The 21,170-nt window shown below is 39.2% G+C and overlaps 32 non-coding genes across 32 annotated transcripts; all 32 read right to left on the reverse strand.

Moving 5' to 3' along the window:
• Positions 1-217: 217 nt before the first annotated feature.
• TRNAA-AGC (transfer RNA alanine (anticodon AGC)) lies at positions 218-290 on the reverse strand. The gene has a single exon. It is a non-coding gene; the product is annotated as a tRNA-Ala (tRNA).
• Positions 291-634: 344 nt separating this feature from the next.
• On the reverse strand, positions 635-707 carry TRNAK-CUU (transfer RNA lysine (anticodon CUU)). Its single transcript has one exon. It is a non-coding gene; the product is annotated as a tRNA-Lys (tRNA).
• Positions 708-1,059: 352 nt separating this feature from the next.
• TRNAA-AGC (transfer RNA alanine (anticodon AGC)) lies at positions 1,060-1,132 on the reverse strand. Its single transcript has one exon. It is a non-coding gene; the product is annotated as a tRNA-Ala (tRNA).
• A 346-nt stretch (positions 1,133-1,478) lies between these two features.
• TRNAE-CUC (transfer RNA glutamic acid (anticodon CUC)) lies at positions 1,479-1,551 on the reverse strand. The gene has a single exon. It is a non-coding gene; the product is annotated as a tRNA-Glu (tRNA).
• Positions 1,552-1,903: 352 nt separating this feature from the next.
• On the reverse strand, positions 1,904-1,976 carry TRNAA-AGC (transfer RNA alanine (anticodon AGC)). Its single transcript has one exon. It is a non-coding gene; the product is annotated as a tRNA-Ala (tRNA).
• A 769-nt stretch (positions 1,977-2,745) lies between these two features.
• On the reverse strand, positions 2,746-2,818 carry TRNAA-AGC (transfer RNA alanine (anticodon AGC)). The gene has a single exon. It is a non-coding gene; the product is annotated as a tRNA-Ala (tRNA).
• Positions 2,819-4,509: 1,691 nt separating this feature from the next.
• Positions 4,510-4,582, reverse strand: TRNAA-AGC (transfer RNA alanine (anticodon AGC)). The gene has a single exon. It is a non-coding gene; the product is annotated as a tRNA-Ala (tRNA).
• A 344-nt stretch (positions 4,583-4,926) lies between these two features.
• Positions 4,927-4,999, reverse strand: TRNAK-CUU (transfer RNA lysine (anticodon CUU)). Its single transcript has one exon. It is a non-coding gene; the product is annotated as a tRNA-Lys (tRNA).
• Positions 5,000-5,351: 352 nt separating this feature from the next.
• TRNAA-AGC (transfer RNA alanine (anticodon AGC)) lies at positions 5,352-5,424 on the reverse strand. Its single transcript has one exon. It is a non-coding gene; the product is annotated as a tRNA-Ala (tRNA).
• Positions 5,425-5,770: 346 nt separating this feature from the next.
• TRNAE-CUC (transfer RNA glutamic acid (anticodon CUC)) lies at positions 5,771-5,843 on the reverse strand. The gene has a single exon. It is a non-coding gene; the product is annotated as a tRNA-Glu (tRNA).
• A 352-nt stretch (positions 5,844-6,195) lies between these two features.
• On the reverse strand, positions 6,196-6,268 carry TRNAA-AGC (transfer RNA alanine (anticodon AGC)). Its single transcript has one exon. It is a non-coding gene; the product is annotated as a tRNA-Ala (tRNA).
• Positions 6,269-7,037: 769 nt separating this feature from the next.
• Positions 7,038-7,110, reverse strand: TRNAA-AGC (transfer RNA alanine (anticodon AGC)). Its single transcript has one exon. It is a non-coding gene; the product is annotated as a tRNA-Ala (tRNA).
• An 808-nt stretch (positions 7,111-7,918) lies between these two features.
• TRNAA-AGC (transfer RNA alanine (anticodon AGC)) lies at positions 7,919-7,991 on the reverse strand. Its single transcript has one exon. It is a non-coding gene; the product is annotated as a tRNA-Ala (tRNA).
• Positions 7,992-8,761: 770 nt separating this feature from the next.
• On the reverse strand, positions 8,762-8,834 carry TRNAA-AGC (transfer RNA alanine (anticodon AGC)). Its single transcript has one exon. It is a non-coding gene; the product is annotated as a tRNA-Ala (tRNA).
• Positions 8,835-9,178: 344 nt separating this feature from the next.
• Positions 9,179-9,289, reverse strand: TRNAK-CUU (transfer RNA lysine (anticodon CUU)). Its single transcript has 2 exons — positions 9,253-9,289; positions 9,179-9,214 (listed from the first exon to the last, which is right to left on the reverse strand). It is a non-coding gene; the product is annotated as a tRNA-Lys (tRNA).
• A 352-nt stretch (positions 9,290-9,641) lies between these two features.
• On the reverse strand, positions 9,642-9,714 carry TRNAA-AGC (transfer RNA alanine (anticodon AGC)). The gene has a single exon. It is a non-coding gene; the product is annotated as a tRNA-Ala (tRNA).
• A 771-nt stretch (positions 9,715-10,485) lies between these two features.
• Positions 10,486-10,558, reverse strand: TRNAA-AGC (transfer RNA alanine (anticodon AGC)). Its single transcript has one exon. It is a non-coding gene; the product is annotated as a tRNA-Ala (tRNA).
• Positions 10,559-11,327: 769 nt separating this feature from the next.
• TRNAA-AGC (transfer RNA alanine (anticodon AGC)) lies at positions 11,328-11,400 on the reverse strand. Its single transcript has one exon. It is a non-coding gene; the product is annotated as a tRNA-Ala (tRNA).
• A 344-nt stretch (positions 11,401-11,744) lies between these two features.
• On the reverse strand, positions 11,745-11,817 carry TRNAK-CUU (transfer RNA lysine (anticodon CUU)). Its single transcript has one exon. It is a non-coding gene; the product is annotated as a tRNA-Lys (tRNA).
• A 1,194-nt stretch (positions 11,818-13,011) lies between these two features.
• On the reverse strand, positions 13,012-13,084 carry TRNAA-AGC (transfer RNA alanine (anticodon AGC)). Its single transcript has one exon. It is a non-coding gene; the product is annotated as a tRNA-Ala (tRNA).
• A 344-nt stretch (positions 13,085-13,428) lies between these two features.
• TRNAK-CUU (transfer RNA lysine (anticodon CUU)) lies at positions 13,429-13,501 on the reverse strand. Its single transcript has one exon. It is a non-coding gene; the product is annotated as a tRNA-Lys (tRNA).
• A 390-nt stretch (positions 13,502-13,891) lies between these two features.
• Positions 13,892-13,964, reverse strand: TRNAA-AGC (transfer RNA alanine (anticodon AGC)). The gene has a single exon. It is a non-coding gene; the product is annotated as a tRNA-Ala (tRNA).
• Positions 13,965-14,735: 771 nt separating this feature from the next.
• On the reverse strand, positions 14,736-14,808 carry TRNAA-AGC (transfer RNA alanine (anticodon AGC)). Its single transcript has one exon. It is a non-coding gene; the product is annotated as a tRNA-Ala (tRNA).
• A 769-nt stretch (positions 14,809-15,577) lies between these two features.
• On the reverse strand, positions 15,578-15,650 carry TRNAA-AGC (transfer RNA alanine (anticodon AGC)). Its single transcript has one exon. It is a non-coding gene; the product is annotated as a tRNA-Ala (tRNA).
• Positions 15,651-15,994: 344 nt separating this feature from the next.
• TRNAK-CUU (transfer RNA lysine (anticodon CUU)) lies at positions 15,995-16,067 on the reverse strand. The gene has a single exon. It is a non-coding gene; the product is annotated as a tRNA-Lys (tRNA).
• Positions 16,068-16,836: 769 nt separating this feature from the next.
• On the reverse strand, positions 16,837-16,909 carry TRNAK-CUU (transfer RNA lysine (anticodon CUU)). The gene has a single exon. It is a non-coding gene; the product is annotated as a tRNA-Lys (tRNA).
• A 769-nt stretch (positions 16,910-17,678) lies between these two features.
• Positions 17,679-17,751, reverse strand: TRNAK-CUU (transfer RNA lysine (anticodon CUU)). The gene has a single exon. It is a non-coding gene; the product is annotated as a tRNA-Lys (tRNA).
• A 352-nt stretch (positions 17,752-18,103) lies between these two features.
• Positions 18,104-18,176, reverse strand: TRNAA-AGC (transfer RNA alanine (anticodon AGC)). The gene has a single exon. It is a non-coding gene; the product is annotated as a tRNA-Ala (tRNA).
• Positions 18,177-18,520: 344 nt separating this feature from the next.
• TRNAK-CUU (transfer RNA lysine (anticodon CUU)) lies at positions 18,521-18,593 on the reverse strand. Its single transcript has one exon. It is a non-coding gene; the product is annotated as a tRNA-Lys (tRNA).
• Positions 18,594-19,787: 1,194 nt separating this feature from the next.
• Positions 19,788-19,860, reverse strand: TRNAA-AGC (transfer RNA alanine (anticodon AGC)). The gene has a single exon. It is a non-coding gene; the product is annotated as a tRNA-Ala (tRNA).
• A 344-nt stretch (positions 19,861-20,204) lies between these two features.
• TRNAK-CUU (transfer RNA lysine (anticodon CUU)) lies at positions 20,205-20,277 on the reverse strand. The gene has a single exon. It is a non-coding gene; the product is annotated as a tRNA-Lys (tRNA).
• A 769-nt stretch (positions 20,278-21,046) lies between these two features.
• Positions 21,047-21,119, reverse strand: TRNAK-CUU (transfer RNA lysine (anticodon CUU)). Its single transcript has one exon. It is a non-coding gene; the product is annotated as a tRNA-Lys (tRNA).
• Between the last annotated feature and the right edge of the window lie 51 nt (positions 21,120-21,170).

Consider the following 21,170-nt stretch of genomic DNA (forward strand, 5'->3'; position numbering starts at 1 on the left):
ACAAAATTGAAATGGAAGTTGTGGAAATGTCATTGTGAGATTGCATAAGAACTCAAATTGCTCTCACAAGCTAACGAATACCTAAACCCTTTTGATAAAACCGCTTTAGTTGTTATGATGTGACCATATATGAAAGCCATCTGTGATTTATCTGTTCTTACTATGCAACAAGCTTGGCAATGACAAGTTAAAAATAAAATGTATGTACATTTTAGAATGGAGAATGCGGGCATCGATCCCGCTACCTCTCGCATGCTAAGCGAGCGCTCTACCATTTGAGCTAATTCCCCTGTGGGCGCCCTCAGAATAACATTTCAAAAGTAATGTTAATGCCTACCACACTTTATTTGACGTCAAATTGCCCATTACATGAGTGTTCAGTTCACTCCTAACTGATGCCTTACCTTCACTTAGGGGATGTTTTACAGTTCAGGTTGGCCTGTTTAGTACTTGAATAGGAGTAATATCGCTGTATGTTAATCTAGACTAATGCCCTACCTAATCTTGAAGTTACATTTCCCACCAATGGGAAACCAAAGATATACAATTTTTGGGAGTTATTGCATGTCTAATGCAAGATTAATTGCCATATTATGAGAGCCAATGAAATAATCCTGCAAAAATTACGTGTTTTCGCCCAACGTGGGGCTCGAACCCACGACCTTGAGATTAAGAGTCTCATGCTCTACCGACTGAGCTAGCCGGGCTCCCTCTTTAAAGTAGTATGCAAACTGATCGTTTTTCATTAAGAAAACCAGTTCCTGGATATTCCTCAACTCTTGTTTTTCAAGGAACTTATCATTTATAGATCCCTCAGTGGACAGAGTGTCAAGTAAAATGAGACAAAATTGAAATGGAAGTTGTGGAAATGTCATTGTGAGATTGCATAAGAACTCAAATTGCTCTCACAAGCTAACGAATACCTAAACCCTTTTGATAAAACCCCTTTAGTTGTTATGATGTGACCATATATGAAAGCCATCTGTGATTTATCTGTTCTTACTATGCAACAAGCTTGGCACTGACAAGTTAAAAATAAAATGTATGTACATTTTAGAATGGAGAATGCGGGCATCGATCCCGCTACCTCTCGCATGCTAAGCGAGCGCTCTACCATTTGAGCTAATTCCCCTGTGTGCTCTTCTCAGAATAACATTTCAAAAGTAATGTTAATGCCTTCCACACTTTATTTGAAGTCAAATTGCCCATTACATGAGTGTTCAGTTCACTCCTAACTGATGCCTTACCTCCACTTAGGGGATGTTTTACAGTTCAGGTTGGCCTGTTTAGTACTTGAATAGGAGTAATATCGCTGTATGTTAATCTAGACTAATGCCCTACCTAATCTTGAAGTTACATTTCCCACCAATGGGAAACCAAAGATATACAATTTTTTTGGAGTTATTGCATGTCTAATGCAAGATTAATTGCCATATTATGAGAGCCAATGAAATAATCCTGCAAAAATTACTCGTTTTCGCCCAACGTGGGGCTCGAACCCACGACCCTGAGATTGAGAGTCTCATGCTCTACCGACTGAGCTAGCCGGGCTCCCTCTTTAAAGTAGTATGCAAACTGATCGTTTTTCATTAAGAAAACCAGTTCCTGGATATTCCTCAACTCTTGTTTTTCAAGGAACTTATCAGTTATAGATCCCTCAGTGGACAGAGTGTCAAGTAAAATGAGACAAAATTGAAATGGAAGTTGTGGACATGTCATTGTGAGATTGCATAAGAACTCAAATTGCTCTCACAAGCTAACGAATACCTAAACCCTTTTGATAAAACCGCTTTAGTTGTTATGATGTGACCATATATGAAAGCCATCTGTGATTTATCTGTTCTTACTATGCAACAAGCTTGGCAATGACAAGTTAAAAATAAAATGTATGTACATTTTAGAATGGAGAATGCGGGCATCGATCCCGCTACCTCTCGCATGCTAAGCGAGCGCTCTACCATTTGAGCTAATTCCCCTGTGGGCTCCCTCAGAATAACATTTCAAAAGTAATGTTAATGCCAACCACACTGTATTTGACGTCAAATTGCCCATTACATGAGTGTTCAGTTCACTCCTAACTGATGCCTTACCTTCACTTAGGGGATGTTTTACAGTTCAGGTTGGCCTGTTTAGTACTTGAATAGGAGTAATATCGCTGTATGTTAATCTAGACTAATGCCCTACCTAATCTTGAAGTTACATTTCCCACCAATGGGAAACCAAAGATATACAATTTTTGGGAGTTATTGCATGTCTAATGCAAGATTAATTGCCATATTATGAGAGCCAATGAAATAATCCTGCAAAAATTACGTGTTTTCGCCCAACGTGGGGCTCGAACCCACGACCCTGAGATTAAGAGTCTCATGCTCTACAGAATGAGCTAGCCGGGCTCCCTCCTTAAAGTAGTATGCAAACTGATCGTTTTTCATTAAGAAAACCAGTTCCTGGATATTCCTCAACTCTTGTTTTTCAAGGAACTTATCATTTATAGATCCCTCAGTGGACAGAGTGTCAAGTAAAATGAGACAAAATTGAAATGGAAGTTGTGGAAATGTCATTGTGAGATTGCATAAGAACTCAAATTGCTCTCACAAGCTAACGAATACCTAAACCCTTTTGATAAAACCCCTTTAGTTGTTATGATGTGACCATATATGAAAGCCATCTGTGATTTATCTGTTCTTACTATGCAACAAGCTTGGCACTGACAAGTTAAAAATAAAATGTATGTACATTTTAGAATGGAGAATGCGGGCATCGATCCCGCTACCTCTCGCATGCTAAGCGAGCGCTCTACCATTTGAGCTAATTCCCCTGTGTGCTCTCCTCAGAATAACATTTCAAAAGTAATGTTAATGCCTTCCACACTTTATTTGAAGTCAAATTGCCCATTACATGAGTGTTCAGTTCACTCCTAACTGATGCCTTACCTCCACTTAGGGGATGTTTTACAGTTCAGGTTGGCCTGTTTAGTACTTGAATAGGAGTAATATCGCTGTATGTTAATCTAGACTAATGCCCTACCTAATCTTGAAGTTACATTTCCCACCAATGGGAAACCAAAGATATACAATTTTTGGGAGTTATTGCATGTCTAATGCAAGATTAATTGCCATATTATGAGAGCCAATGAAATAATCCTGCAAAAATAACGCGATTTCGCCCAACGTGGGGCTCGAACCCACGACAATGAGATTAAGAGTCTCATGCTCTACCGACTGAGCTAGCCGGGATTAAGAGTCTCATGCTCTACCGACTGAGCTAGCCGGGCTCCCTCTTTTTGGTAGTATGCAAACTGATCGTTTTTCATTAAGAAAACCAGTTCCTGGATATTCCTCAACTCTTGTTTTTCAAGGAACTTATCATTTATAGATCCCTCAGTGGACAGAGTGTCAAGTAAAATGAGACAAAATTGAAATGGAAGTTGTGGAAATGTCATTGTGAGATTGCATAAGAACTCAAATTGCTCTCACAAGCTAACGAATACCTAAACCCTTTTGATAAAACCCCTTTAGTAATTATGATGTGACCATATATGAAAGCCATCTGTGATTTATCTGTTCTTACTATGCAACAAGCTTGGCACTGACAAGTTAAAAATAAAATGTATGTACATTTTAGAATGGAGAATGTGGGCATCGATCCCACTACCTCTCGCATGCTAAGCGAGCGCTCTACCATTTGAGCTAATTCCACTGTGTGCTCTCCTCAGAATAACATTTCAAAAGTAATGTTAATGCCTTCCACACTTTATTTGAAGTCAAATTGCCCATTACATGAGTGTTCAGTTCACTCCAAACTGATGCCTTACCTCCACTTAGGGGATGTTTTACAGTTCAGGTTGGCCTGTTTAGTACTTGAATAGGAGTAATATCGCTGTATGTTAATCTAGACTAATGCCCTACCTAATCTTGAAGTTACATTTCCCACCAATGGGAAACCAAAGATATACAATTTTTGGGAGTTATTGCACGTCTAATGCAAGATTAATTGCCATATTATGAGAGCCAATGAAATAATCCTGCAAAAATTACTCGTTTTCGCCCAACGTGGGGCCCCACGACCCACGACCCTGAGATTAAGAGTCTCATGCTCTACCGACTGAGCTAGCCAGGATTAAGAGTCTCATGCTCTACCGACTGAGCTAGCCGGGCTCCCTCTTTAAAGTAGTATGCAAACTGATCGTTTTTCATTAAGAAAACCAGTTCCTGGATATTCCTCAACTCTTGTTTTTCAAGGAACTTATCATTTATAGATCCCTCAGTGGACAGAGTGTCAAGTAAAATGAGACAAAATTGAAATGGAAGTTGTGGAAATGTCATTGTGAGATTGCATAAGAACTCAAATTGCTCTCACAAGCTAACGAATACCTAAACCCTTTTGATAAAACCGCTTTAGTTGTTATGATGTGACCATATATGAAAGCCATCTGTGATTTATCTGTTCTTACTATGCAACAAGCTTGGCAATGACAAGTTAAAAATAAAATGTATGTACATTTTAGAATGGAGAATGCGGGCATCGATCCCGCTACCTCTCGCATGCTAAGCGAGCGCTCTACCATTTGAGCTAATTCCCCTGTGGGCGCCCTCAGAATAACATTTCAAAAGTAATGTTAATGCCTACCACACTTTATTTGACGTCAAATTGCCCATTACATGAGTGTTCAGTTCACTCCTAACTGATGCCTTACCTTCACTTAGGGGATGTTTTACAGTTCAGGTTGGCCTGTTTAGTACTTGAATAGGAGTAATATCGCTGTATGTTAATCTAGACTAATGCCCTACCTAATCTTGAAGTTACATTTCCCACCAATGGGAAACCAAAGATATACAATTTTTGGGAGTTATTGCATGTCTAATGCAAGATTAATTGCCATATTATGAGAGCCAATGAAATAATCCTGCAAAAATTACGTGTTTTCGCCCAACGTGGGGCTCGAACCCACGACCTTGAGATTAAGAGTCTCATGCTCTACCGACTGAGCTAGCCGGGCTCCCTCTTTAAAGTAGTATGCAAACTGATCGTTTTTCATTAAGAAAACCAGTTCCTGGATATTCCTCAACTCTTGTTTTTCAAGGAACTTATCATTTATAGATCCCTCAGTGGACAGAGTGTCAAGTAAAATGAGACAAAATTGAAATGGAAGTTGTGGAAATGTCATTGTGAGATTGCATAAGAACTCAAATTGCTCTCACAAGCTAACGAATACCTAAACCCTTTTGATAAAACCCCTTTAGTTGTTATGATGTGACCATATATGAAAGCCATCTGTGATTTATCTGTTCTTACTATGCAACAAGCTTGGCACTGACAAGTTAAAAATAAAATGTATGTACATTTTAGAATGGAGAATGCGGGCATCGATCCCGCTACCTCTCGCATGCTAAGCGAGCGCTCTACCATTTGAGCTAATTCCCCTGTGTGCTCTTCTCAGAATAACATTTCAAAAGTAATGTTAATGCCTTCCACACTTTATTTGAAGTCAAATTGCCCATTACATGAGTGTTCAGTTCACTCCTAACTGATGCCTTACCTCCACTTAGGGGATGTTTTACAGTTCAGGTTGGCCTGTTTAGTACTTGAATAGGAGTAATATCGCTGTATGTTAATCTAGACTAATGCCCTACCTAATCTTGAAGTTACATTTCCCACCAATGGGAAACCAAAGATATACAATTTTTTTGGAGTTATTGCATGTCTAATGCAAGATTAATTGCCATATTATGAGAGCCAATGAAATAATCCTGCAAAAATTACTCATTTTCGCCCAACGTGGGGCTCGAACCCACGACCCTGAGATTGAGAGTCTCATGCTCTACCGACTGAGCTAGCCGGGCTCCCTCTTTAAAGTAGTATGCAAACTGATCGTTTTTCATTAAGAAAACCAGTTCCTGGATATTCCTCAACTCTTGTTTTTCAAGGAACTTATCAGTTATAGATCCCTCAGTGGACAGAGTGTCAAGTAAAATGAGACAAAATTGAAATGGAAGTTGTGGACATGTCATTGTGAGATTGCATAAGAACTCAAATTGCTCTCACAAGCTAACGAATACCTAAACCCTTTTGATAAAACCGCTTTAGTTGTTATGATGTGACCATATATGAAAGCCATCTGTGATTTATCTGTTCTTACTATGCAACAAGCTTGGCAATGACAAGTTAAAAATAAAATGTATGTACATTTTAGAATGGAGAATGCGGGCATCGATCCCGCTACCTCTCGCATGCTAAGCGAGCGCTCTACCATTTGAGCTAATTCCCCTGTGGGCTCCCTCAGAATAACATTTCAAAAGTAATGTTAATGCCAACCACACTTTATTTGACGTCAAATTGCCCATTACATGAGTGTTCAGTTCACTCCTAACTGATGCCTTACCTTCACTTAGGGGATGTTTTACAGTTCAGGTTGGCCTGTTTAGTACTTGAATAGGAGTAATATCGCTGTATGTTAATCTAGACTAATGCCCTACCTAATCTTGAAGTTACATTTCCCACCAATGGGAAACCAAAGATATACAATTTTTGGGAGTTATTGCATGTCTAATGCAAGATTAATTGCCATATTATGAGATCCAATTCAATAATCCTGCAAAAATTACGTGTTTTCGCCCAACGTGGGGCTCGAACCCACGACCCTGAGATTAAGAGTCTCATGCTCTACAGAATGAGCTAGCCGGGCTCCCTCCTTAAAGTAGTATGCAAACTGATCGTTTTTCATTAAGAAAACCAGTTCCTGGATATTCCTCAACTCTTGTTTTTCAAGGAACTTATCATTTATAGATCCCTCAGTGGACAGAGTGTCAAGTAAAATGAGACAAAATTGAAATGGAAGTTGTGGAAATGTCATTGTGAGATTGCATAAGAACTCAAATTGCTCTCACAAGCTAACGAATACCTAAACCCTTTTGATAAAACCCCTTTAGTTGTTATGATGTGACCATATATGAAAGCCATCTGTGATTTATCTGTTCTTACTATGCAACAAGCTTGGCACTGACAAGTTAAAAATAAAATGTATGTACATTTTAGAATGGAGAATGCGGGCATCGATCCCGCTACCTCTCGCATGCTAAGCGAGCGCTCTACCATTTGAGCTAATTCCCCTGTGTGCTCTCCTCAGAATAACATTTCAAAAGTAATGTTAATGCCTTCCACACTTTATTTGAAGTCAAATTGCCCATTACATGAGTGTTCAGTTCACTCCTAACTGATGCCTTACCTCCACTTAGGGGATGTTTTACAGTTCAGGTTGGCCTGTTTAGTACTTGAATAGGAGTAATATCGCTGTATGTTAATCTAGACTAATGCCCTACCTAATCTTGAAGTTACATTTCCCACCAATGGGAAACCAAAGATATACAATTTTTGGGAGTTATTGCATGTCTAATGCAAGATTAATTGCCATATTATGAGAGCCAATGAAATAATCCTGCAAAAATAACGCGATTTCGCCCAACGTGGGGCTCGAACCCACGACACTGAGATTAAGAGTCTCATGCTCTACCGACTGAGCTAGCCGGGATTAAGAGTCTCATGCTCTACCGACTGAGCTAGCCGGGCTCCCTCTTTAAAGTAGTATGCAAACTGATCGTTTTTCATTAAGAAAACCAGTTCCTGGATATTCCTCAACTCTTGTTTTTCAAGGAACTTATCATTTATAGATCCCTCAGTGGACAGAGTGTCAAGTAAAATGAGACAAAATTGAAATGGAAGTTGTGGAAATGTCATTGTGAGATTGCATAAGAACTCAAATTGCTCTCACAAGCTAACGAATACCTAAACCCTTTTGATAAAACCCCTTTAGTAATTATGATGTGACCATATATGAAAGCCATCTGTGATTTATCTGTTCTTACTATGCAACAAGCTTGGCACTGACAAGTTAAAAATAAAATGTATGTACATTTTAGAATGGAGAATGCGGGCATCGATCCCGCTACCTCTCGCATGCTAAGCGAGCGCTCTACCATTTGAGCTAATTCCCCTGTGTGCTCTCCTCAGAATAACATTTCAAAAGTAATGTTAATGCCTTCCACACTTTATTTGAAGTCAAATTGCCCATTACATGAGTGTTCAGTTCACTCCTAACTGATGCCTTACCTCCACTTAGGGGATGTTTTACAGTTCAGGTTGGCCTGTTTAGTACTTGAATAGGAGTAATATCGCTGTATGTTAATCTAGACTAATGCCCTACCTAATCTTGAAGTTACATTTCCCACCAATGGGAAACCAAAGATATACAATTTTTTTGGAGTTATTGCATGTCTAATGCAAGATTAATTGCCATATTATGAGAGCCAATGAAATAATCCTGCAAAAATTACGTGTTTTCGCCCAACGTGGGGCTCGAACCCACGACCCTGGATTAAGAGTCTCATGCTCTACAGAATGAGCTAGCCGGGCTCCCTCCTTAAAGTAGTATGCAAACTGATCGTTTTTCATTAAGAAAACCAGTTCCTGGATATTCCTCAACTCTTGTTTTTCAAGGAACTTATCATTTATAGATCCCTCAGTGGACAGAGTGTCAAGTAAAATGAGACAAAATTGAAATGGAAGTTGAGGAAATGTCATTGTGAGATTGCATAAGAACTCAAATTGCTCTCACAAGCTAACGAATACCTAAACTCTTTTGATAAAACCCCTTTAGTTGTTATGATGTGACCATATATGAAAGCCATCTGTGATTTATCTGTTCTTACTATGCAACAAGCTTGGCACTGACAAGTTAAAAATAAAATGTATGTACATTTTAGAATGGAGAATGCGGGCATCGATCCCGCTACCTCTCGCATGCTAAGCGAGCGCTCTACCATTTGAGCTAATTCCCCTGTGTGCTCCCTCAGAATAACATTTCAAAGGTAATGTTAATGCCTACCACACTTTATTTGACGTCAAATTGCCCATTACATGAGTGTTCAGTTCACTCCTAACTGATGCCTTACCTCCACTTAGGGGATGTTTTACAGTTCAGGTTGGCCTGTTTAGTACTTGAATAGGAGTAATATCGCTGTATGTTAATCTAGACTAATGCCCTACCTAATCTTGAAGTTACATTTCCCACCAATGGGAAACCAAAGATATACAATTTTTGGGAGTTATTGCATGTCTAATGCAAGATTAATTGCCATATTATGAGAGCCAATGAAATAATCCTGCAAAAATAACGCGATTTCGCCCAACGTGGGGCTCGAACCCACGACCCTGAGATTAAGAGTCTCATGCTCTACCGACTGAGCTAGCCGGGATTAAGAGTCTCATGCTCTACCGACTGAGCTAGCCGGGCTCCCTCTTTAAAGTAGTATGCAAACTGATCGTTTTTCATTAAGAAAACCAGTTCCTGGATATTCCTCAACTCTTGTTTTTCAAGGAACTTATCATTTATAGATCCCTCAGTGGACAGAGTGTCAAGTAAAATGAGACAAAATTGAAATGGAAGTTGTGGAAATGTCATTGTGAGATTGCATAAGAACTCAAATTGCTCTCACAAGCTAACGAATACCTAAACCCTTTTGATAAAACCCCTTTAGTAATTATGATATGACCATATATGAAAGCCATCTGTGATTTATCTGTTCTTACTATGCAACAAGCTTGGCACTGACAAGTTAAAAATAAAATGTATGTACATTTTAGAATGGAGAATGCGGGCATCGATCCCGCTACCTCTCGCATGCTAAGCGAGCGCTCTACCATTTGAGCTAATTCCCCTGTGTGCTCTCCGCAGAATAACATTTCAAAAGTAATGTTAATGCCTTCCACACTTTATTTGAAGTCAAATTGCCCATTACATGAGTGTTCAGTTCACTCCTAACTGATGCCTTACCTCCACTTAGGGGATGTTTTACAGTTCAGGTTGGCCTGTTTAGTACTTGAATAGGAGTAATATCGCTGTATGTTAATCTAGACTAATGCCCTACCTAATCTTGAAGTTACATTTCCCACCAATGGGAAACCAAAGATATACAATTTTTTTGGAGTTATTGCATGTCTAATGCAAGATTAATTGCCATATTATGAGAGCCAATGAAATAATCCTGCAAAAATTACGTGTTTTCGCCCAACGTGGGGCTCGAACCCACGACCCTGAGATTAAGAGTCTCATGCTCTACAGAATGAGCTAGCCGGGCTCCCTCCTTAAAGTAGTATGCAAACTGATCGTTTTTCATTAAGAAAACCAGTTCCTGGATATTCCTCAACTCTTGTTTTTCAAGGAACTTATCATTTATAGATCCCTCAGTGGACAGAGTGTCAAGTAAAATGAGACAAAATTGAAATGGAAGTTGTGGAAATGTCATTGTGAGATTGCATAAGAACTCAAATTGCTCTCACAAGCTAACGAATACCTAAACTCTTTTGATAAAACCCCTTTAGTTGTTATGATGTGACCATATATGAAAGCCATCTGTGATTTATCTGTTCTTACTATGCAACAAGCTTGGCACTGACAAGTTAAAAATAAAATGTATGTACATTTTAGAATGGAGAATGCGGGCATCGATCCCGCTACCTCTCGCATGCTAAGCGAGCGCTCTACCATTTGAGCTAATTCCCCTGTGTGCTCCCTCAGAATAACATTTCAAAGGTAATGTTAATGCCTACCACACTTTATTTGACGTCAAATTGCCCATTACATGAGTGTTCAGTTCACTCCTAACTGATGCCTTACCTCCACTTAGGGGATGTTTTACAGTTCAGGTTGGCCTGTTTAGTACTTGAATAGGAGTAATATCGCTGTATGTTAATCTAGACTAATGCCCTACCTAATCTTGAAGTTACATTTCCCACCAATGGGAAACCAAAGATATACAATTTTTGGGAGTTATTGCATGTCTAATGCAAGATTAATTGCCATAATATGAGATCCAATGCAATAATCCTGCGAAAATTACTTGTTTTCGCCCAACGTGGGGCTCGACCCCACGACCCTGATATTAAGAGTCTCATGCACTACCGACTGAGCTAGCCGGGCTCTCTCTTTAAAGTAGTATGCAAACTAATCGTTTTTCATTAAGAAAACCAGTTCCTGGATATTCCTCAACTCTTGTTTTTCAAGGAACTTATCATTTATAGATCCCTCAGTGGACAGAGTGTCAAGTAAAAGGAGACAAAATTGAAATGGAAGTTGTGGAAATGTCATTGTGAGATTGCATAAGAACTCAAATTGCTCTCACAAGCTAACGAATACCTAAACCCTTTTGATAAAACCCCTTTAGTTGTTATGATGTGACCATATATGAAAGCCATCTGTGATTTATCTGTTCTTACTATGCAACAAGCTTGGCAATGACAAGTTAAAAATAAAATGTATTTACATTTTAGAATGGAGAATGCGGGCATCGATCCCGCTACCTCTCGCATGCTAAGCGAGCGCTCTACCATTTGAGCTAATTCCCCTGTGGGCTCCCTCAGAATAACATTTCAAAAGTAATGTTAATGCCTACCACACTTTATTTGACGTCAAATTGCCCATTACATGAGTGTTCAGTTCACTCCTAACTGATGCCTTACCTCCACTTAGGGGATGTTTTACAGTTCAGGTTGGCCTGTTTAGTACTTGAATAGGAGTAATAACGCTGTATGTTAATCTAGACTAATGCCCTACCTAATCTTGAAGTTACATTTCCCACCAATGGGAAACCAAAGATATACAATTTTTGGGAGTTATTGCATGTCTAATGCAAGATTAATTGCCATAATATGAGATCCAATGCAATAATCCTGCAAAAATTACTCGTTTTCGCCCAACGTGGGGCTCGAACCCACAACCCTGAGATTAAGAGTCTCATGCTCTACCGACTGAGCTAGCCGGGCTCTCTCTTTAAAGTAGTATGCAAACTGATCGTTTTTCATTAAGAAAACCAGTTCCTGGATATTCCTCAACTCTTGTTTTTCAAGGAACTTATCATTTATAGATCCCTCAGTGGACAGAGTGTCAAGTAAAAGGAGACAAAATTGAAATGGAAGTTGTGGAAATGTCATTGTGAGATTGCATAAGAACTCAAATTGCTCTCACAAGCTAACGAATACCTAAACCCTTTTGATAAAACCCCTTTAGTTGTTATGATGTGACCATATATGAAAGCCATCTGTGATTTATCTGTTCTTACTATGCAACAAGCTTGGCAATGACAAGTTAAAAATAAAATGTATGTACATTTTAGAATGGAGAATGCGGTCATCGATCCCGCTACCTCTCGCATGCTAAGCGAGCGCTCTACCATTTGAGCTAATTCCCCTGTGGGCTCCCTCAGAATAACATTTCAAAAGTAATGTTAATGCCTACCACACTTTATTTGACGTCAAATTGCCCATTACATGAGTGTTCAGTTCACTCCTAACTGATGCCTTACCTCCACTTAGGGGATGTTTTACAGTTCAGGTTGGCCTGTTTAGTACTTGAATAGGAGTAATATCGCTGTATGTTAATCTAGACTAATGCCCTACCTAATCTTGAAGTTACATTTCCCACCAATGGGAAACCAAAGATATACAATTTTTGGGAGTTATTGCATGTCTAATGCAAGATTAATTGCCATATTATGAGAGCCAATGAAATAATCCTGCAAAAATTACGTGTTTTCGCCCAACGTGGGGCTCGAACCCACGACCCTGAGATTAAGAGTCTCATGCTCTACAGAATGAGCTAGCCGGGCTCCCTCCTTAAAGTAGTATGCAAACTGATCGTTTTTCATTAAGAAAACCAGTTCCTGGATATTCCTCAACTCTTGTTTTTCAAGGAAATTATCATTTATAGATCCCTCAGTGGACAGAGTGTCAAGTAAAATGAGACAAAATTGAAATGGAAGTTGAGGAAATGTCATTGTGAGATTGCATAAGAACTCAAATTGCTCTCACAAGCTAACGAATACCTAAACTCTTTTGATAAAACCCCTTTAGTTGTTATGATGTGACCATATATGAAAGCCATCTGTGATTTATCTGTTCTTACTATGCAACAAGCTTGGCACTGACAAGTTAAAAATAAAATGTATGTACATTTTAGAATGGAGAATGCGGGCATCGATCCCGCTACCTCTCGCATGCTAAGCGAGCGCTCTACCATTTGAGCTAATTCCCCTGTGTGCTCCCTCAGAATAACATTTCAAAGGTAATGTTAATGCCTACCACACTTTATTTGACGTCAAATTGCCCATTACATGAGTGTTCAGTTCACTCCTAACTGATGCCTTACCTCCACTTAGGGGATGTTTTACAGTTCAGGTTGGCCTGTTTAGTACTTGAATAGGAGTAATATCGCTGTATGTTAATCTAGACTAATGCCCTACCTAATCTTGAAGTTACATTTCCCACCAATGGGAAACCAAAGATATACAATTTTTGGGAGTTATTGCATGTCTAATGCAAGATTAATTGCCATATTATGAGAGCCAATGAAATAATCCTGCAAAAATAACGCGATTTCGCCCAACGTGGGGCTCGAACCCACGACCCTGAGATTAAGAGTCTCATGCTCTACCGACTGAGCTAGCCGGGATTAAGAGTCTCATGCTCTACCGACTGAGCTAGCCGGGCTCCCTCTTTAAAGTAGTATGCAAACTGATCGTTTTTCATTAAGAAAACCAGTTCCTGGATATTCCTCAACTCTTGTTTTTCAAGGAACTTATCATTTATAGATCCCTCAGTGGACAGAGTGTCAAGTAAAATGAGACAAAATTGAAATGGAAGTTGTGGAAATGTCATTGTGAGATTGCATAAGAACTCAAATTGCTCTCACAAGCTAACGAATACCTAAACCCTTTTGATAAAACCCCTTTAGTAATTATGATATGACCATATATGAAAGCCATCTGTGATTTATCTGTTCTTACTATGCAACAAGCTTGGCACTGACAAGTTAAAAATAAAATGTATGTACATTTTAGAATGGAGAATGCGGGCATCGATCCCGCTACCTCTCGCATGCTAAGCGAGCGCTCTACCATTTGAGCTAATTCCCCTGTGTGCTCTCCTCAGAATAACATTTCAAAAGTAATGTTAATGCCTTCCACACTTTATTTGAAGTCAAATTGCCCATTACATGAGTGTTCAGTTCACTCCTAACTGATGCCTTACCTCCACTTAGGGGATGTTTTACAGTTCAGGTTGGCCTGTTTAGTACTTGAATAGGAGTAATATCGCTGTATGTTAATCTAGACTAATGCCCTACCTAATCTTGAAGTTACATTTCCCACCAATGGGAAACCAAAGATATACAATTTTTTTGGAGTTATTGCATGTCTAATGCAAGATTAATTGCCATATTATGAGAGCCAATGAAATAATCCTGCAAAAATTACGTGTTTTCGCCCAACGTGGGGCTTGAACCCACGACCCTGAGATTAAGAGTCTCATGCTCTACAGAATGAGCTAGCCGGGCTCCCTCCTTAAAGTAGTATGCAAACTGATCGTTTTTCATTAAGAAAACCAGTTCCTGGATATTCCTCAACTCTTGTTTTTCAAGGAACTTATCATTTATAGATCCCTCAGTGGACAGAGTGTCAAGTAAAAGGAGACAAAATTGAAATGGAAGTTGTGGAAATGTCATTGTGAGATTGCATAAGAACTCAAATTGCTCTCACAAGCTAACGAATACCTAAACTCTTTTGATAAAACCCCTTTAGTTGTTATGATGTGACCATATATGAAAGCCATCTGTGATTTATCTGTTCTTACTATGCAACAAGCTTGGCACTGACAAGTTAAAAATAAAATGTATGTACATTTTAGAATGGAGAATGCGGGCATCGATCCCGCTACCTCTCGCATGCTAAGCGAGCGCTCTACCATTTGAGCTAATTCCCCTGTGTGCTCCCTCAGAATAACATTTCAAAGGTAATGTTAATGCCTACCACACTTTATTTGACGTCAAATTGCCCATTACATGAGTGTTCAGTTCACTCCTAACTGATGCCTTACCTCCACTTAGGGGATGTTTTACAGTTCAGGTTGGCCTGTTTAGTACTTGAATAGGAGTAATATCGCTGTATGTTAATCTAGACTAATGCCCTACCTAATCTTGAAGTTACATTTCCCACCAATGGGAAACCAAAGATATACAATTTTTGGGAGTTATTGCATGTCTAATGCAAGATTAATTGCCATAATATGAGATCCAATGCAATAATCCTGCGAAAATTACTCGTTTTCGCCCAACGTGGGGCTCGACCCCACGACCCTGATATTAAGAGTCTCATGCACTACCGACTGAGCTAGCCGGGCTCTCTCTTTAAAGTAGTATGCAAACTAATCGTTTTTCATTAAGAAAACCAGTTCCTGGATATTCCTCAACTCTTGTTTTTCAAGGAACTTATCATTTATAGATCCCTCAGTGGACAGAGTGTCAAGTAAAAGGAGACAAAATTGAAATGGAAGTTGTGGAAATGTCATTGTGAGATTGCATAAGAACTCAAATTGCTCTCACAAGCTAACGAATACCTAAACCCTTTTGATAAAACCCCTTTAGTTGTTATGATGTGACCATATATGAAAGCCATCTGTGATTTATCTGTTCTTACTATGCAACAAGCTTGGCAATGACAAGTTAAAAATAAAATGTATTTACATTTTAGAATGGAGAATGCGGGCATCGATCCCGCTACCTCTCGCATGCTAAGCGAGCGCTCTACCATTTGAGCTAATTCCCCTGTGGGCTCCCTCAGAATAACATTTCAAAAGTAATGTTAATGCCTACCACACTTTATTTGACGTCAAATTGCCCATTACATGAGTGTTCAGTTCACTCCTAACTGATGCCTTACCTCCACTTAGGGGATGTTTTACAGTTCAGGTTGGCCTGTTTAGTACTTGAATAGGAGTAATATCGCTGTATGTTAATCTAGACTAATGCCCTACCTAATCTTGAAGTTACATTTCCCACCAATGGGAAACCAAAGATATACAATTTTTGGGAGTTATTGCATGTCTAATGCAAGATTAATTGCCATAATATGAGATCCAATGCAATAATCCTGCAAAAATTACTCGTTTTCGCCCAACGTGGGGCTCGAACCCACAACCCTGAGATTAAGAGTCTCATGCTCTACCGACTGAGCTAGCCGGGCTCTCTCTTTAAAGTAGTATGCAAACTGATCGTTTTTCATTAAGAAAACCAGTTCCTGGATATTCCTCAACTCTTGTTTTTCAAGGAACTTATCATTTATAGATCCCTCAGTGGACAGAGTGTCAAGTAAAAGGAGACAAAATTGAAATGGAAGTTGTGGAAATGTCATTGTGAGATTGCATAAGAACTCAAATTGCTCTCACAAGCTAACGAATACCTAAACCCTTTTGATAAAACCCCTTTAGTTGTTATGATGTGACCATATATGAAAGCCATCTGTGATTTATCTGTTCTTACTATGCAACAAGCTTGGCAATGACAAGTTAAAAATAAAATGTATGTACATTTTAGAATGGAGAATGCGGTCATCGATCCCGCTACCTCTCGCATGCTAAGCGAGCGCTCTACCATTTGAGCTAATTCCCCTGTGGGCTCCCTCAGAATAACATTTCAAAAGTAATGTTAATGCCTACCACACTTTATTTGACGTCAAATTGCCCATTACATGAGTGTTCAGTTCACTCCTAACTGATGCCTTACCTCCACTTAGGGGATGTTTTACAGTTCAGGTTGGCCTGTTTAGTACTTGAATAGGAGTAATATCGCTGTATGTTAATCTAGACTAATGCCCTACCTAATCTTGAAGTTACATTTCCCACCAATGGGAAACCAAAGATATACAATTTTTGGGAGTTATTGCATGTCTAATGCAAGATTAATTGCCATAATATGAGATCCAATGCAATAATCCTGCAAAAATTACTCGTTTTCGCCCAACGTGGGGCTCGAACCCACAACCCTGAGATTAAGAGTCTCATGCTCTACCGACTGAGCTAGCCGGGCTCTCTCTTTAAAGTAGTATGCAAACTGATCGTTTTTCATTAAGAAAACCAGTTCCTGGATATTCCTCAACTCTTGTTTTTCAAGGAACTTATCATTTATAGATCCCTCAGTGGACAGAGTGTCAAGTAAAAGGAGACAAAATTGAAATGGAAGTTGTGGAAATGTCATTGTGAGATTGCATAAGAACTCAAATTGCTCTCACAAGCTAACGAATACCTAAACCCTTTTGATAAAACCCCTTTAGTTGTTATGATGTGACCATATATGAAAGCCATCTGTGATTTATCTGTTCTTACTATGCAACAAGCTTGGCAATGACAAGTTAAAAATAAAATGTATGTACATTTTAGAATGGAGAATGCGGTCATCGATCCCGCTACCTCTCGCATGCTAAGCGAGCGCTCTACCATTTGAGCTAATTCCCCTGTGGGCTCCCTCAGAATAACATTTCAAAAGTAATGTTAATGCCTACCACACTTTATTTGACGTCAAATTGCCCATTACATGAGTGTTCAGTTCACTCCTAACTGATGCCTTACCTCCACTTAGGGGATGTTTTACAGTTCAGGTTGGCCTGTTTAGTACTTGAATAGGAGTAATATCGCTGTATGTTAATCTAGACTAATGCCCTACCTAATCTTGAAGTTACATTTCCCACCAATGGGAAACCAAAGATATACAATTTTTGGGAGTTATTGCATGTCTAATGCAAGATTAATTGCCATAATATGAGATCCAATGCAATAATCCTGCAAAAATTACTCGTTTTCGCCCAACGTGGGGCTCGAACCCACGACCCTGAGATTAAGAGTCTCATGCTCTACCGACTGAGCTAGCCGGGCTCCCTCTTTAAAGTAGTATGCAAACTGATCGTTTTTCATTAAGAAAACCAGTTCCTGGATATTCCTCAACTCTTGTTTTTCAAGGAACTTATCATTTATAGATCCCTCAGTGGACAGAGTGTCAAGTAAAATGAGACAAAATTGAAATGGAAGTTGTGGAAATGTCATTGTGAGATTGCATAAGAACTCAAATTGCTCTCACAAGCTAACGAATACCTAAACCCTTTTGATAAAACCCCTTTAGTTGTTATGATGTGACCATATATGAAAGCCATCTGTGATTTATCTGTTCTTACTATGCAACAAGCTTGGCAATGACAAGTTAAAAATAAAATGTATGTACATTTTAGAATGGAGAATGCGGGCATCGATCCCGCTACCTCTCGCATGCTAAGCGAGCGCCCTACCATTTGAGCTAATTCCCCTGTGTGCTCCCTCAGAATAACATTTCAAAAGTAATGTTAATGCCTACCACACTTTATTTGACGTCAAATTGCCCATTACATGAGTGTTCAGTTCACTCCTAACTGATGCCTTACCTCCACTTAGGGATTGTTTTACAGTTCAGGTTGGCCTGTTTAGTACTTGAATAGGAGTAATATCGCTGTATGTTAATCTAGACTAATGCCCTACCTAATCTTGAAGTTACATTTCCCACCAATGGGAAACCAAAGATATACAATTTTTGGGAGTTATTGCATGTCTAATGCTAGATTAATTGCCATAATATGAGATCCAATGCAATAATCCTGCAAAAATTACTCGTTTTCGCCCAACGTGGGGCTCGAACCCACGACCCTGAGATTAAGAGTCTCATGCTCTACCGACTGAGCTAGCCGGGCTCCCTCTTTAAAGTAGTATGCAAACTGATCGTTTTTCATTAAGAAAACCAGTTCCTGGATATTCCTCAACTCTTGTTTTTCAAGGAACTTATCATTTATAGATCCCTCAGTGGACAGAGTGTCAAGTAAAATGAGACAAAATTGAAATGGAAGTTGTGGAAATGTCATTGTGAGATTGCATAAGAACTCAAATTGCTCTCACAAGCTAACGAATACCTAAACCCTTTTGATAAAACCCCTTTAGTTGTTATGATGTGACCATATATGAAAGCCATCTGTGATTTATCTGTTCTTACTATGCAACAAGCTTGGCAATGACAAGTTAAAAATAAAATGTATGTACATTTTAGAATGGAGAATGCGGGCATCGATCCCGCTACCTCTCGCATGCTAAGCGAGCGCTCTACCATTTGAGATAATTCCCCTGTGTGCTCCCTCAGAATAACATTTCAAAGGTAATGTTAATGCCTACCACACTTTATTTGACGTCAAATTGCCCATTACATGAGTGTTCAGTTCACTCCTAACTGATGCCTTACCTCCACTTAGGGGATGTTTTACAGTTCAGGTTGGCCTGTTTAGTACTTGAATAGGAGTAATATCGCTGTATGTTAATCTAGACTAATGCCCTACCTAATCTTGAAGTTACATTTCCCACCAATGGGAAACCAAAGATATACAATTTTTGGGAGTTATTGCATGTCTAATGCAAGATTAATTGCCATAATATGAGATCCAATGCAATAATCCTGCAAAAATTACTCGTTTTCGCCCAACGTGGGGCTCGACCCCACGACCCTGATATTAAGAGTCTCATGCACTACCGACTGAGCTAGCCGGGCTCTCTCTTTAAAGTAGTATGCAAACTGATCGTTTTTCATTAAGAAAACCAGTTCCTGGATATTCCTCAACTCTTGTTTTTCAAGGAACTTATCATTTATAGATCCCTCAGTGGACAGAGTGTCAAGTAAAAGGAGACAAAATTGAAATGGAAGTTGTGGAAATGTCATTGTGAGATTGCATAAGAACTCAAATTGCTCTCACAAGCTAACGAATACCTAAACCCTTTTGATAAAACCCCTTTAGTTGTTATGATGTGACCATATATGAAAGCCATCTGTGATTTATCTGTTCTTACTATGCAACAAGCTTGGCAATGACAAGTTAAAAATAAAATGTATGTACATTTTAGAATGGAGAATGCGGGCATCGATCCCGCTACCTCTCGCATGCTAAGCGAGCGCTCTACCATTTGAGCTAATTCCCCTGTGGGCTCCCTCAGAATAACATTTCAAAAGTAATGTTAATGCCTACCACACTTTATTTGACGTCAAATTGCCCATTACATGAGTGTTCAGTTCACTCCTAACTGATGCCTTACCTCCACTTAGGGATTGTTTTACAGTTCAGGTTGGCCTGTTTAGTACTTGAATAGGAGTAATATCGCTGTATGTTAATCTAGACTAATGCCCTACCTAATCTTGAAGTTACATTTCCCACCAATGGGAAACCAAAGATATACAATTTTTGGGAGTTAATGCATGTCTAATGCAAGATTAATTGCCATATTATGAGATCCAATTCAATAATCCTGCAAAAATTACTCGTTTTCGCCCAACGTGGGGCTCAAACCCACGACCCTGAGATTAAGAGTCTCATGCTCTACCGACTGAGCTAGCCGGGCTCCCTCTTTAAAGTAGAATGCAAACTGATCGTTTTTCATGAAGAAAACCAGTTCCTAGATATTCCTCAACTCTTGTTTTTCAAGGAACTTATCATTTATAGATCCCTCAGTGGACAGAGTGTCAAGTAAAATGAGACAAAATTGAAATGGAAGTTGTGGAAATGTCATTGTGAGATTGCATAAGAACTCAAATTGCTCTCACAAGCTAACGAATACCTAAACCCTTTTGATAAAACCCCTTTAGTTGTTATGATGTGACCATATATGAAAGCCATCTGTGATTTATCTGTTCTTACTATGCAACAAGCTTGGCAATGACAAGTTAAAAATAAAATGTATGTACATTTTAGAATGGAGAATGCGGGCATCGATCCCGCTACCTCTCACATGCTAAGCGAGCGCCCTACCATTTGAGCTAATTCCCCTGTGTGCTCCCTCAGAATAACATTTCAAAAGTAATGTTAATGCCTACCACACTTTATTTGACGTCAAATTGCCCATTACATGAGTGTTCAGTTCACTCCTAACTGATGCCTTACCTCCACTTAGGGATTGTTTTACAGTTCAGGTTGGCCTGTTTAGTACTTGAATAGGAGTAATATCGCTGTATGTTAATCTAGACTAATGCCCTACCTAATCTTGAAGTTACATTTCCCACCAATGGGAAACCAAAGATATACAATTTTTGGGAGTTAATGCATGTCTAATGCAAGATTAATTGCCATATTATGAGATCCAATGCAATAATCCTGCAAAAATTACTCGTTTTCGCCCAACGTGGGGCTCGAACCCACGACCCTGAGATTAAGAGTCTCATGCTCTACCGACTGAGCTAGCCGGGCTCCCTCTTTAAAGTAGAATGCAAACTGATCGTTTTTCATTAAGAAAACCAG

This window comes from Lissotriton helveticus, chromosome 1_2 (assembly GCF_964261635.1).
Source record: "Lissotriton helveticus chromosome 1_2, aLisHel1.1, whole genome shotgun sequence".
Classification (NCBI taxonomy): Eukaryota; Metazoa; Chordata; class Amphibia; order Caudata; family Salamandridae; genus Lissotriton; species Lissotriton helveticus.